This window comes from Amphibalanus amphitrite, unplaced genomic scaffold, assembly GCF_019059575.1.
Source record: "Amphibalanus amphitrite isolate SeventyFive unplaced genomic scaffold, NRLGWU_Aamphi_draft 001002F_arrow, whole genome shotgun sequence".
In the NCBI taxonomy this organism is placed as follows: domain Eukaryota; kingdom Metazoa; phylum Arthropoda; class Thecostraca; order Balanomorpha; family Balanidae; genus Amphibalanus; species Amphibalanus amphitrite.
The window spans coordinates 258,290-268,424 of record NW_024882496.1 but is presented as its reverse complement, the minus strand read 5'-3'; the positions used below and the strand labels follow the sequence as shown (position 1 = coordinate 268,424).

At 45.0% G+C, this 10,135-nt stretch overlaps 1 long non-coding RNA gene across 3 annotated transcripts; it reads right to left on the bottom strand.

The window, feature by feature from the left end:
- Nucleotides 1-2,859: 2,859 nt before the first annotated feature.
- LOC122369060 lies at nucleotides 2,860-9,654 on the bottom strand. 3 transcript variants are annotated; one of them, XR_006254345.1, is made up of 6 exons: nucleotides 9,349-9,366; nucleotides 9,050-9,236; nucleotides 6,587-6,649; nucleotides 4,635-4,691; nucleotides 3,878-3,960; nucleotides 2,860-2,902 (listed from the first exon to the last, which is right to left on the bottom strand). It is a non-coding gene; the product is annotated as an uncharacterized LOC122369060 (long non-coding RNA). The 3 variants fall into 3 exon arrangements; XR_006254343.1 differs by having other exon boundaries at nucleotides 9,050-9,654; XR_006254344.1 differs by lacking the exon at nucleotides 2,860-2,902 and adding an exon at nucleotides 2,965-3,067 and having other exon boundaries at nucleotides 9,050-9,654.
- Nucleotides 9,655-10,135: the final 481 nt, after the last annotated feature.

Genomic DNA, 10,135 nt, shown 5'->3' with positions numbered 1-10,135 from the left:
TTTTGCGGATCCGTCCAGTAGTTTTCGGAGATACGAGGGGGAATAGTTCCCCCCCCCCCAACCAGGTCGCGTTATAAACAGACCCCACCAGGCGCGGTTAAAGCTGAATGCTCCCAGTGACGTCACTAGGATGCAGTAAGTAGTGGGCGCCATTCCGGCTACGCCCGCTTTAAAATCCAAAGGGTAGGGTGATGGCTCATGCAAATCTTCTGGCACGGGACCCTACAGGAGGGCACTAGCAGGACGCGGGCCCCTGATCCTGACCGGCTGGCCCTACGTAATTGATGGCTGGTCCCCCTCTGTATTCTGATCCCCCGGCAGCTCGGTCCTTAACAGTCCGTGCCCCGGGTATCACAGACCGACGAGCCCCCGAAAGGCCCGTACCCCAGAAGCGCTTGGCACTTGGCTCCGCCTATCGGGCACCTTGATCAGGGCTCCGACAACGCCGGAGCACGGCCTTCGAGGACGGGCCCCAGCAGCACAGGTCGATTCCTTTACTATACCTTTACATTTGACCGATTTACTGTTAACCATTATGCATATAGGAGGCGACACTGGTTATGGAGGTATAGACGATGAATGACTTTTACCGAACTGATACTGTATAGTATCCAAGATCTGTCAAAGGCAAATGCAAACAGGTGTGTAATACATATGTAGACCATCTGGCTGCCCGGGTCCCTGGAAGAACGAGCCACTGCAGGCCTAGTTCCCCGCCAACATGGCCCTTTGAAGGTCAAAGCCCCTCCCCCGAAGACGGGTGGGTCTCTGGTACTTGGGCACTCAACGGCACGGGTCCCCTGATTGGCCGGCTCCCCGAAAGGACCCAGTTCGGGTAACCAGAAGGGTGGGCCCCATGTAGCTAGGACCCCTTTCAGCCCAGGCCTCTAGCAGCACATGGCCCAGAAGCCAGGCGCCCGGTCATCCGGGACCCCTAACCTCGCCTGCAGGTCCTCTTGAGCCACTACTAACTCCTAGAAATACAGGGTCCTTGGTATATCAAGGACCCCCTTCACGTGGTCCCTCACTGTTTGGTCCCAATGGAAAACGGGTCCCTGGCACGAGCACAGGTGACAGGTCCCCTGGACGCCCTGGCCATAGACAAAAACAGATGTCGATCACGTCCCCTGAATTCCGTCCACTGCCCTAACCTGGAGGTCAAGCCCCCCCCCCCCCCCAACCTCTGGAGGTCAAGCCCCCCGGACCTCTGGAGGTCAAGCCCCTCCCCTGAAGGTCAAGCCCCCCCTTGGAAATCGTGTCCTTCCTAAGGAAAATCCTGTATCCGCGCCTAGCTCCTTTAACCAGCGCCCCGCTGGGGATCCTGGATTTCTACGCCCTGCTGGGGGGGGGGGGGGTTGAACACCCCCATTCTAACTCGGCTCCTGGACCACGTAGTGATACGCGGAAGGCGGCGTTCGAAAGCGCGCCAAAAATAATGAGAAAATCACTTCAGTCACTTTTTGGTCAGGTCAAAGGTCAGGTCAAAGGTCAGGTCACCAGAGGTCATTGAAGTCAAAATTTCGCCGATTTTCAGGTCGAATGTCGACAATTTCCAAAATGCCAAAGCATAACTCGGGAAGCAATAGAGCGCCGCGGAAAAGCGCATTCGATAGCCCTATTAGCGCCATTTCTGAGTAATTCTCTCAGATTTGACCTAGCGTCAACGGTTTTGCCTGCAGGGGGCAAAAACTGCCAAAATAGCCTATTTTTTTTTCGGAAACAGTTTTTCTGTAATAACTTTTGACCCAAGCTTTGCACTAGCTTACTTTTACCGGCATCGTGTTCCTCTCGTCAAGCGCATCGAATGAACCATAATTTGACCTTGGAAGGTCAACTTGAAAATTTGACCTCAGGTCAAGGTCATGACCTGACCGGAAAGGGTCATGTTGCATATCAGTCGATCCGTATCGTCGAGCTGAACACATCTAAGGCGTTTTCATCGCCCTATCATGCTTCTATCAAAAGTTATTCGCGAAAAACTGTTAGATACCATTCGTGACCTGAGATGACCTCAAGGGCATAAACAGGGGTCATGGATACCATTTTAATGCTCAGTGTGTCTAAGTTCCTTGTAATTCAGTGTTCGGTAGTGTTTATAATGGCTTTCGTCCAAAAGAGGCGCCTTTCAATTTTCTCCCATTGACTTATGATGGGGAGGTCGCAAAATTGACCTGACCTTAGGTCACCGATATCAAAATTCCGAGATATACATTTTATACATACTACTGATCTTAGGAATCGCTGAAAGTTTCAAAGCGATGGGTCACTCGGTGTAGCTGTGGCAGACATTGAAACTTTTTATGAGGTGAGGTCACTTCAAGTGATTTGGTGACCTGACCTTGAACGACCTTGGTCTGAAATTTTTACATGTGTAGAATTGATGTATGATAAGGTGTGCCAAAAACGGCGGCGATATTCGCGAAAAACCACAGGGGGGAGGGGTGTTCAAACACCCCCCTTGTACATACACAATCACAAGGCACAAATATAGGTACACAGTACACACACGGCAATTAATGATTTTGGTTTTAGGGGCACCCGACTGCCACAATCATTTGGCTCATATGACACGCAATGGGCAGACCAGTCACACGCCCTGGGGAAACCACCCACTGACTTTCGCAGCGTTCAAGAAAACAAAATCGCATCATAAATTGATGTAGAAAGCTCTTATAAAGGATGGAGTCCATCAAAAACCAAACATGGGATAAAGCACAACAAAACAAGCAACGACTGAAAAATTAAACGCTCTTTTAAGTCACAATTGCATGCACCTAAACCCAATAAAAAACACAAGCCGTAGATTTGTTTAGCTAACTGGAATGCATAATGTATGGCTCTTACCGTGGTACTTTGAAGGATCACAGGATTCAGGTTCTGCGCTGGCTCCCACGTAGGCATCCTTTGGAAAAGGAAAGGATGTCAGAAGGCCAGCTTAACAAAAAAAACAAAAAAAAACAATCAAGTAGAAGTGGATTATCTTTGGAAGCTAGATGGCTTCTTTCTCGCGGCGTCGCACCGTAAATGTTCCATGTCACCGGTATCTCGGGATCTTTAGCCCCATTCCCTGCGAGTGGGGAAAGATTCCGTCATCCTCAGGTTTTCAATGGAATCCTCCATGGCAAGACCCCTAGCACAAATGCAAAACACAACCTTCGGCCCGCGACACCCAAACAAGGCGTCGCCCTTAGGTAGTTGAATTATGTCGCGAGTGTGTGCGTGAAATAAAATAATGTGAGTGAATTATTTCAATTCTAAACCCATAAATTTCGACCAGTTAACATGCTAAAGAATGTCTTTTATTCACTACTGGTTAGGCAGAATGCAGTTTCTGTAGTTTTAAAAGGAACCTAATCAATAAAAATAACTGATTTAACGTAAAAGCATATCAATGTCCTTTTCACAATGACGTTTCCAACGGGTTCAGAGGCCTATTCGGTGATTCCCAAACCAAGGAATGAATGACCCTAGCCATCAGACCGATCAATGAATCGTTTTCTTTTTAACCCTAGTGCACACAAAGTGTCGAGGCTACCCGCATCGACACAATATACTGCATATGTTGAAACAGGGGCCAAGAAAGACCATGCTATTACTGCGATAACCACCAGGACATTCCAGCAGGATGACGCAACCAAACGCCCACTTTGAACAACCATGGAAAGAACCAGAAGGCCTGGTCCCTTTATCTCAAGAGCCAGCGGTCCCACCGCATTCCCGGGAATAGATACAAGTACATGATACGATGAAGTCTGCACACCAACGGAATTCATGAGAAAATATGCAAAAACAAAATTGTTTGTCCAATCGGTCACTAAGATATTGAAGGTGTCCCACTTCTCCCGCGTCCCAGTTATCCCCACTCTCCAACGCTTACCTGAAACCTTGCCACTTGATGAGGTACATCATGTTGCCGTCTTTCCACTGGTGGGCTAATATTCTTTCCACAAAATAGAGATCCTGAAAAAATCGATTCCGTCAATTACCTTTTCTTCAATTTAGCTTAACTAATTGGTAAGTTCGCCCCCCCCCCCTCCACGTGTTCCTAATGCACTGTTAGCTTTAGTGTTCAGCCTGCAAAAAGAGGCTGATGATAGGTAATAGTGGCGCGTCGTCTTATCGATATCAGCTATATAAAAGAGAAGTTAAAAACTAATCTTTCAAAATCCGAAATTAAATCGTAATTGTTGATGAAACATTTTGCCTTATTTTGCTCAAGGCAACATTTGGCCATCAATCATAACTTGGCCGTTTTATCTGTAACTTGGCTCATTACTAATTGCTTAGATTATAACCGATTAAGAGCAAGTACGCAGGAGAAATTAAACATTACGTTCAATACAATTTTAGCGTCTCTTTAAATTAATACCACAAGAGATAGTCCCGACCAGACACACAAGTAGGTGCAAGTGAGGCGCCATTGCATATTGTGTAGGCGCTACCTGGCTGCTTCCGCGGGACTTATCCCTTTAATAATGCCCTCAGTAAAAGTTGTATCAGCAAACCAGGTTTGACCCACAGTAAACCTTCATGAAATTGTCTGCTAGCTAAGCATTAACAAAATGAGAAACAATTGTGGTGCTTACGAAATATGAATAATGTCTTTCGCATATGGATACTGAACGAACACTTACCTGAACAGTTTTCGCCACTTTCCTCCTTCGTCCAGAAGTAACAGCTGCTGGTCGCTTCTAAAAAAAAAAGAAATATTACCTCACTTCAATTGACACACCATGATTTAAAAAAAAAATAGAAGGGTTATCATGGTAACACGCAATTCATCATTCATAATTCGGGTAGAAAGGAATGATTAATTCATTTACATGCGCCCCCTTAACCTGCGCCCTGCTGGGGGGGGGGGGGTGTTTGAACACCCCCCTTATGGTTTTTCGCAAATATCTCAAAAACGGCGCTCGTTTTTTGTACGCCTTATCACACATCAATTCTACACATGTTGTGAAAATTTCAGACCAAGGTCATTCAAGGTCAGGTCACCAGGTCACTTGAAGTGACCTCACCTCATAGTTTCAATGTCTGTCATAGCTACACCGAGTGACCGATCGCTTTGAAACTTTCAGAGATTGCTAAGAGCAATAGCATGTACAAAATGCATATTTCAGAATTTTGATATCGATGACCTAAGGTCAGGTCAATTTTGCGACCTCCCCATTATAAGTCAATGGGAGAAAATTGAAATGCGCCTCTTTTGGACGAAAGACATTATAAACACTCCCAAACACTGAATTACAAGTAATTTATACACACTGAACATGAAAATGGTGTCCATGACCCCTGTTTATGCCCTGAGGTCATCTTAGGTCACGAATGGCATCAACAGTTTTTCGCAAATTACTTTTGATAGAGGCATGCTAGAGCGATAAAAACGCCTTAGATGTGTTCAGCTCGACGATACGGATCAACTGATATGCAACATGACACTTTCCGGTCAGGTCATGACCTTGACCTGATGTCAAATTTTCAAGTTGACCTTTCAAGGTCAAGTTATAGTTCATTCGATGCGTCTTGACGAGAGGAACACGATGTCGGTAAAAGTAAGCTCGTACAAGGCTTGGGTAAAAAATCATTGCAGAAAAACTGTTTCCGAAAAAATCGGCTATTTTGCAGTTTTTGCCCCCTGCATGCAAAACCGTTGACGTTAGGTCAAATCTGAGAGAATTATTCAGAAAGGGCGTTAATAGGGCTATCGAATGCGCTTTTCCGCGGCGCTTTACCTCTATTGGTTCCCGAGTTATGCGTTGGCTTCATGGAAATTGTCGACATTCGACCTGGAAATCGGCGAAATTTTGCCTTCAATGACCTCTGGTGACCTGACCTTTGATTTGACCAAAAAATTGACCGTAGTGATTTCGTCATTATTTTTGGCGCTCTTTCGAACGCCGCCTTCCGCGTATCGCTACGTGGCCCAGGAGCCGAGTTAGAAGGGGAGGGGTGTTCAAACACCCCCCCCCCCCCAGCAGGGCGTGGAAATCCAGGACCCCCAGCCGGGCGCGGGTTAATGTAACTCACTCACTCACTCACTCACTCATTCACTCCCACTAATCCGCGCCGAGCCGGGAAGGGGCGTCTGGACCAGTCTGGACGGCCAACCCGTATTTTTTCTGAGCTGAGCGGAAAATTACCGTGCGTAGCGCCGCCAAACTTTGCCTACGTTTTCGGCCGTTCCTCTCAACAAAAGTTAGTTTTACTATCCTGTGTTAGTTAGTTTGTTAGTGTTGGTTACCCTGTGATGATCTACTCGCATCACCTTGAATTTAAAAATCAATTTTCTGTCCTTCACATACGTCTCGAAAGGGAAGGGAAATAATTAACAGCTCAAAGAACAATGGGTCTTTTATACGCGCAACGAAGGAGAATGATGGTTAACCCTACTTCCCCATTCCCACTTTAATTTAAGGACATATTTCTAACTTTTGAGGCAGTGAAACTGCCTCTCACGATTCACAGGCACGGCAGAAGTAACTCAATACAGAATGGTTCTTTCGAAATAAATATTACTTTATTTATTTGGATATGGAGATTGTTAAATGCAGACACATAAAACAGATTGGATGACCCCACATCTTACCTTGCGTACATTAGTACCAGACAGCATCTTGGACTATCAAAGTGGCCTGAACATCCAAGCTACCTGAAAAGAAAGCCTGCATGTAAGATAGCTAACAAGTCACCTGGAAAGAAAGCCTGTATGGTGAGATTTTTCTGTAAGCATTTATCTTTCTTTAGCCGCTTTTAGTAACTAAGGCAGAAAGAAGACAATCTGTATGGCCAACGGGCATGCAGCAGGTGACTCATAATTTTTGTTGCCACTGCAATTTTCCAACAACGAATTGAATTAAAAGGTCAAGAAAAATAGACTTTCAAACAAGGTATTAACGGTTCCTAGTACAATGCACTCTAGAGCTGGCCTTTACTCCTCACTTGAAAACCTTACATTGTTGACCTTCTCAACAACACACTTAGGTATATAGGTACCATTATATTTTATGAGGCAACTGGCATTATGCCTTCAATCGCTACATTTAAATGGCTGAGATGTGTGCAATTTGCAGTGTTATACACAAATGATGCTAAAAGGTCAGTTGTATGGTTGAGTACGGCATGTTGGGCAACTTAAAAAATAAAAAAAACTGGGCAAAGGACACCGCTGTATACAGTATACACCCTTAAACCATATTCCGGGCGGGCTCTGAAAGGTAAGATTCCGGGCAGGCAGGGCAGGCTTATCAGCCCCCCGTTATTTCTCGAAAACCACGCATCGACGCAGCAAACGGCGTTTGATAGGTCGGTCAAAGAGCTACAACTTTTAAATAAAAATGCGTCAGGTCAATATTGAGGTCACCAGAGGTCATAAAAATAAAATGTTATTGAAATAGTAACCTAAGTATAGTAGATAAAACTTTTGAATAAAGACATAAAATTGACACCATTGTGCTTCTCTTGTCGAGGCGATTCGAAACAAATACTTGATGACCTTCATTAAGGCCAATTTAAAACTTGACCTCTGGTGGGGGAGAGGTCATGACCCAATAGGGGCGGGGTTGATACGTCACGTTGTATAGCAAACGACGCGTGACTTGGCAAGGCAAGCAGTTTGGTGCCACTTACATGTCTTTAGCGCCAATTTATCATGGTTTATTGACAAGCAACTATTGATGACCTCGCACGAACTCAGATGACCTTTTCCTGTCTCTGTCAGTAAATGATACCTGGATCGTCATAGATGATTCAATATGTCAAAATCCTGAAAGACTTGAGTGGTTTTGACTCGTTTCCACAAAGCGGTGCGCATTTCAAATTTATCCATAGGCTTGTAATGTAAAGATAATGAATCTGACCTGACCTTACCTCAGGTCATAGATATACAAATTCTGAGATATACAAAATGGACATAACGGTAGGTCATTGGGGGACCCACCCATAAGTTAAGGTCATAAGGCCAAAGTGGGTCTTAATTTCATTAAAGGTGACCCATAAGATAACAAAATGCTAAAACTGAGCTGAAAACCATTTGGGATTGAGAGACTCTTCAAGCTTTGGCCTATTGACAATACACTAAGAGGTCATGACCATAAAATGTCTTTGAATGACCTAGTTAGGCGCGGGAACCGGGGGGGCTAGCGGGGGCTGAGCCCCTCCAACTTTTCGGCTGGGGGGCTCATTATGTATTTGAGCCCCCCCCCCTCCTCACAGCTGGAGGAATCAAAATCGGAAATCTACCAACATAATTTCATAGATTCATACAGAGGCACAGGAACCGGGGGAGGGGGCAGTGAGGGAAGCTTGCCCCCACAACTCTGGGGCCGTGGGAGCAGTGCCCCACAACTTTTCATGAGACCAGGAACTATTAGGGCAGCTTGTCCTCCCCAAATTAGGGGTAAAGTTAGAAGGGCTCAGCCCCCGCTAGCCCCCGGTTCCCGCGCCCGGCGCCACTGCCCAAAACCTACACTTATAAACATGGTGTTTTCCCCTAAACTGGATTCAGATTGGGATCCTGAACACAAGTACATACTTCAAACAGGTTAGTGCACAATGTAGGGCAGCCCTGCATTTTGTTGAATTGATCCGGAGCCAGAGTACCTACATCATTAATTGACCCCGAGGCCTGAGATCTTGTAAAGAAATAGCAAGTAGCGGCTAGCCACATTTCAAGGGTAGTCGTAAAGCAGGCGTAACACTTCTTTTAGCAACCAAGGAGAGGTGCTGTAGGTTAGGTTGTAGGTTGTAGGTTTTAGGTGGTAGGTTTTAGGTTTTAGGTTGTAGGTTTTAGGTTGTAGGTTTTAGGTTGTAGGTTTTAGGTTGTAGGTTGTACTGGTTAGGTCAGGTTTGGTTAGGTTTGGTTAGGTCTATTTTGGTTTGGTTTGATTAGAAAGCATCTCTGGGTATAGTGACCATCCGGCCCCGCTCCTTGGTTGCAAAAAGAAGTTGAAGTGTGACGCCTGCAAGTCCGGCCCAAACAATCGCATGGCAAATCGGTACTCTGCAATACCAGTATCCAACAAATAGATGTCTACAAATAATTTCCACTTACCTCACAGACTTCAAAAAGCTCCCAGCACAAAAAAAAACACAAATTAGTACCACCCAAAGCTTTATCTCTTCCAAATCCCAACACTGACACCGCCACGTGGTGAGCCGTGCCGCGCCGATAACACCGCAACAAAAAACAGTGTTGTTGCAACTACACAAAACTTCATCATACTCTAATTCACGGGTTTCTAAGATACATAATATAATTAATTTATTTTTACACTTTTTTAAAAATAAAACAAACGTCTATTTTGATCGCTTCACATTCCACAGACCACACTATAAATCATATCATGTTACGTTTTTGCTGCATGCCCGCGCTAGCCCGCGCTGATCAAGGCGTGCGTTTCCGAGCTTCAACACAGAGCCAGCCGATGGTGGCGCCGTCTGTGGCAGATATTGGAACTACGAACCATCAAATTTTTTAGTTTAGAGATAGATGGCGCCTAAGGTGGACAATTTTTGAGTCCACCGAAACAGACTTGTTCTTTCGGATACGTTTACGTCCAGCTAAAAGGTGTTCTGTGCGTTTATTTTTACGTGGACTTTTTGGGTCCACCAAAACAGAATGTCCACAGTAAATCAGAAAAAAATCTTGAAAAGTCCACCTAAACCAGAATTTGGAAAGCTACCGCGCTATGTTCTGCGTTGTTTCGCATGTCCCGCTTATGTTCCTTTAATCTAACGTCTAAGCCCCTCCCGGTTTCCCCTATATATGATTTGTCACAAGAACCACAAGGAATCTTATACACTAAACTTTTTTCTTCTCCATTTCTTTTTGTGTGGTTTTTCAGTATATCCCCTACCTTTGTTCCCGAAGAGAAAGCTATTTTAAATCCAGTCCATTTATTTTAAATCCAGGGGCGGAAATTATAGCATTATGTAAAAACAAAGACAATCGGAAGGCGACAGAGGCGGCATTTATAGCAATGAACGAAACGATTAATATTAGGGTGGGTTCGATGAAATGGGCTAAACCAGCGGCGATGTATAGTTTAAAGAAGACGCGTCATTAGTTTGTATAAGTACCTACTTGTTCATGATCGTACTGTATAAATTTGTTGTTATCCATGTGTCATATGTATGT